This window comes from Penaeus japonicus, unplaced genomic scaffold (assembly GCF_977035675.1).
Source record: "Penaeus japonicus unplaced genomic scaffold, GWHDUDI00000001_assembly GWHDUDI00000031, whole genome shotgun sequence".
Lineage (NCBI taxonomy): Eukaryota > Metazoa > Arthropoda > Malacostraca > Decapoda > Penaeidae > Penaeus > Penaeus japonicus.
In genome coordinates this window covers 22,932,821-22,937,820 of record NW_028234433.1, presented here as the reverse complement: position 1 = coordinate 22,937,820, position 5,000 = coordinate 22,932,821, and the positions used below count along the sequence as shown (strand labels likewise).

Sequence of the window (5,000 nt, the reverse complement as noted above, 5' to 3'; positions counted from 1 at the left end):
GCCGAAGTCAAAATCCACTTCGATGATCACACTGATCACTGATACTCCGCTCGTGTACACTCGCATAAACACCCTTCGAGTGTCGCTGTTTTCACTCTCTCTCTCTCTCTCTCTTTCCGTTTCACGAAGTCAAGTGTCACTCTTTTCTCTATTCTTTCTTTCTCTCTTACGTAACCGAGAGAAATCCGTAGTTAAGATAAGCCTTTTGCTCTCTCACTTTGGGTCCGTCGCCGATGATATTGCAGGACCACGCGGGACTGACATTGCACCCCGACACGACTGCAGGATCCTCACCTTGTCTCTGATAGTGTCACTTCCCCCGGACACCCATTCGCCCCCCCCCCCCACACCCCCCTTTCACCCCCACGTCCTGCCCCGCCCCCCCTCCCTTCCCTTCCCTCTCAATTCAGTGTCCCGTTGGGCGGGTGATGACGTCACTTCCGCTCGAGCTTTCAATCCGTTGCGACAACAGTTCCGTTCCTCTCTATTGTGGGATAAACACGGCGAGGCGCGGGACAAAACGGGTCATCATGCGTTCTATAGTACGTAGTTATAATGGCTGTTATTGTCCGCTCTTATCCATTAAAAGGGGGAAAGGAAAAGAGGGGAAAGGGAAGCGAAATAAAGCATATGATTAGACAAAAGGCTCATACACGAAATTCAACTTTTTTTTCCCCCCTTTAGCTTTTAGACTTGGTGGTAAAAGTAATTTTTTTTTAGATCTTCCGGATTTATATCCTTTCTCTTCATGATTTAAATCCGAACAGAAAGAAAGACAGAAAGAAAAAAAACGCTTGCTCATTAGAGTAACTCACCAATAAAAGGGCGTCTCCCCTCCCCTCCTCCCGTCCATCCCCCCCTCCCTCTACCTTCCCAATACTTCACAGTCCGCTAGTTCAAAAAAGTACAGCGTACTCAGCGTCGTTAAGTGAATGATATATACATATACAGTACACCATATACATCCTAGTGATCACATACGATCAAGATAACCATTATCATATTTATGATGATATGAGTTTATATTTCTTTACATAACATCACGTATCATAACACTCACCATACTTCCAACACAAGTATCACACAGAGAGAATGCTAATAATCCTATTCACGACTGTACAACGAACCAGCAAACTATACACCTACAATAATAATCTTTACGTGTTTACAAGTCAGGAAGATGGCGAAGAGTTTTGAGAGCAGTGGAATGAGCTTGCAAAAATTCCCTTTCACTTTTTTGTGTCTGTCTGACGAAACCCAATTATCCAGCGGGTTAGTAAGTGGATCATGGCGACGAGGAGGTAGGAAGGGGTTGGGGAGGAAGGGAGAGGGGGAGGAAGAAGGAGATGGGAGAAGAGGAAGGGAGAGGGGGAGAAAGGGTTAGGGAGGAAGGGAGAGGGGGAGAAAAGGTGAGATGGGAGAAGAGGGGAGAGGGGGAGAAGGGGTTGGCGAGGAAGGGAGTGGGGGAGAAGGGGTTGGGGAGGAAGGGAGAGGGGGGGATGGGAGGGGGGGGAAGGGAGAGGGGGAGATGGGGTTGGGGAGGAAGGGAGAGGGGGGGAAGGGATGAGATGGGGAGGAAGGGAGAGGGGAGGAAGGGAGAGGGGGAGAAAGGGTGAGATGGGAGAAAAGGAGAGAGGGGGAGAAGGGATGGAATGGGGGTAGGGAGGGGGATGAGAGAGAAGAGAAAGTGGAGAGAGGACAAAGCTACTAGAGAAATAGATAGATAATATAAAGAATAATATAGAGAGAGAGAGAGAGAGAGAGAGAGAGAGAGAGAGAGAGGGGGGGGGAGAGGGAGAAAAAAGACGGAGCAAGACAAAAAGAAAGAGCATCATTGAGAAGAGAAAGGAGAGAGAGAGGAGAGAGAGAGAGAAGGGGGGGGAGGAGAGAGAGAGAGAGAGAGAGAGAGAGAGAGAGAGAGAGAGAGAGAGAGAGAGAGAGAGAGAGAGAGAGAGAGAGAGAGAGAGAGAGAGAGAGAGAGAGAGAGAGAGAGAGAGAGAGAGAGAGAGAGAAAAAAAAGAAAGAGAGAGAGATACAATGAGAGAGAGACAGAAAACAGACAGAGAAAGAGAGACGGAGCGTACACGAATAGACAAACAAGCAATCCATTATAATAACAAAGAATTCTTACATTTTTAAAAGTACCGCGACAAAAAAAAAAAGAAAAAAAGGGATTCCGAGAGGAGACAGATGAGCATCAAATTAGGGATGCTAAGTGATTACGATTTTTTTTCCCGCCAAATCTTCGTCGTAAACAAGACCAAGGACGTATCTTTTTTTCGTATCCCTCTCCCTCTATTGTCCAAGATGATATTATGCATTTAACGCATGCCATTCGAGAAACGTTATAATATCATAATCGTCCGTTGAAGAGGGATTATCTTCGCCTAAAAAAAAGAAGAAGAAGAAGAAGAAGAAAAAAAAAAAGCCGCGCGATCCGCAGTGTGGGATTTCCTTATGAAGAGAAGCCAGGAGATTGCACCTACAAGAACGACCGCCTTGGCTGAGATTCTGAGACATTCCTGTTGAGTTGAGAAGATTCGTAGTCTAATCCTGTAGGGACGTTCTCTAGAGCGTGACGTCACAGCTCTACAGTACATGCCGTGACACCATGACTGTCGTTCTTAGTGAGCATGACGGTAGCGTTTCTCCCACAGGTAATCTTTAATACCTGTCTGCCTGCGTGCTTAGCGAAGGGAGGGAGAGATAGATAGATAGGTTGAAAGAGTAGGGAGGGAGGGAAGGGGAGATGAATATATAGGTAATGGAGGTATATAGATAGAAAGAGGAGGTGAGAGAGAGAGAGAAAGAGGGGGGAAGAGGAAGAGAGAGAGAGAGAAAGAGGGGGGAAGAGGAAGAGAGAGAGAGAGAGAAAGAGGGGGGAAGAGGAAGAGAGAGAATGAGAGAGAGAGAGAGAGAGACTACGATGAGAGAAGACTCTAAGATGAGAGAGAAAAAGAGGGAGAGAGAGGGAGAGAGACTACGATGAGAGAAGACTTTAAGATGAGAGAGAGAGAAAAAGAGAGAGAGAGACGGGGGGATAGAAGGAGATAGAAACACATATAAAGACTGCTTTAGAGAAACACAATATAAATCAAATCATTCTTCTCTCGGATAATTTTGATAGAAAAAAATCACTTTGGTTTCAAATAGATGAGAAGAAAAGAAATCGAATAAAATTAGATAGATAATGAATAAATGAATTTCAAAAACATCTATAGACATATATCTCTTTCTTCTCTTTTATCGTGAAAGAAAAATCTTGGAATTCCTCAACCCATGATGAGCCCGAGTCTTGGCATCATAGTATATATTCAAAAGCAAATTAGGTTACCCAATTCATCAAAGTTAATGGGCCTAACGAGTGAGAATTCCTCCGCGGATCATCTAATAGCATATAATTCAAAAGGAAGCTAGATATATTCTTCAATAAACGTCAAAGTCTTCTTTTTTTATCAAGAATCTCATCTCATTGACATCTTAACAGCGTCACCTTATTTCGTCACCCGAACCTTAGTGATTTTTAATGATTTGTGCAATGTAGGTGGCATTCACGTGACCCAGAAGAAAGTTAATATATATATATCACCTTTTGAAATCACTGATGGTACCTCTATCTGTAAGGCATATATCAAAGGGTTAATGCTCTGATTATTCATCTTCTTTTATTTCTTTCTTCTTATTCTTATCAATATTTTTATCATTACTAGTATCAGTATCATCATTATTACCGTTACTATTATTGTTGTTATCATTACCATCATTAATTTTGATATCATTATCATCTTTATTAACATCATTCTTCTTTTTTTATTGATATCATTATAAATTCCTTTGTTAATTTACCACCATAATTACCATCATCATTATCATTATTAGCATCATTATTGCTATCATCATCATCATCATCATCATCATCATTTTTCGTCGCATTCCCTCATTTACATACTCCTGCTCGCGACCTGTTTGCCCTCACCCCCCCCCCCGGTCCTCACCCCGCCCCCTCTCCCCCTTCTTTTTTTTTTTCTTTTTTTTTCTTTCTCTCTTTTTTAACTCACAGACAAAGGTAGTCCTAGTTGGTGTCCATGTCTGAATGGGGATAGGAGAGTATTGTACAGCGCACACTGACCGCAACACTGACAACCACGCCGGAGTCAATGGCATTTTTGTGATGCTTAATATAGTAGCAGTGGTTGCTCTTTGTCTGCAACAGAGACATTATGGGAACTGGATTTTTTTTTTCTTTTTTTTTTCTTTTTTTTTATAATATGCAGACGTAGAAGCAGTTTGGCTATGTATATGTACGCGAGCACACAGACACACATACGTAGAAGTGCACATACACGTGAAATTTAAGTATTAGCAGCTGTAACAGAAGTAATAAAGATAAAGATAGTAAATAACACTTATGGTTTGTGTATTTACATTCGCAATAATCATTCAATTGCAGTAGTTACTGCAATAGCTGTAGAACCTCTGATTTATTAGTTTAGTAATAGTTATAGTAAAATTACTATAGACAATTATGCTGCCAGATACAAAAATATTTGTAGTAGAATCATATACAATGGCTATAGCAGTTTCAGTGTTAGTGATAATTAATAAGAGTTACAGTACTATATCAGTAATGATAGGATCGTAATGATATTGCTAATAATCCTTTCAACCCTTTAACAAATACCTTGCAAGTAAATCAAACTGAAATATGGAGTCATAATGAATATATAAAATGTATAAAAAATATAAGGCAAAAAAAAGCACTGAGAAAAATATATCTAGCGTGAATATTAGTCATCTATGATAGTGTCAAGTATGTAATCAAACATCAACCATGTTACATATACACATGCTTGATAAGGGGTGAAAGTATGATAGAAATCGTGATGCAGTTTCCGCATAATGTCAAATGATATTTATGGTACTTTTTATCAGTACTTGCTATGACGCAATGGAATCGGAAATTGGTTAACAGTGAAAGGGAGAGAGAGAGAGGAGGAAGA

General features: G+C 41.3%; 1 protein-coding gene across 3 annotated transcripts in view; it reads right to left on the bottom strand.

Moving 5' to 3' along the window:
- The window catches only part of LOC122247911 (uncharacterized), an 80,906-nt gene that overhangs the window by 42,934 nt on the left and 32,972 nt on the right, over positions 1-5,000 (bottom strand). The window contains exon 1 of one of the 3 annotated variants that reach the window (XM_043007624.2): positions 1-294. This exon is cut by the window's left edge and continues 972 nt beyond it. The exons of the other annotated variants lie outside the window; for them this stretch is intronic. The gene's annotated coding sequence lies outside the window, so the exon portion shown is untranslated. Of the gene's footprint in view, positions 295-5,000 lie in introns of those variants that run through there. 3 annotated transcript variants of the gene reach the window in all.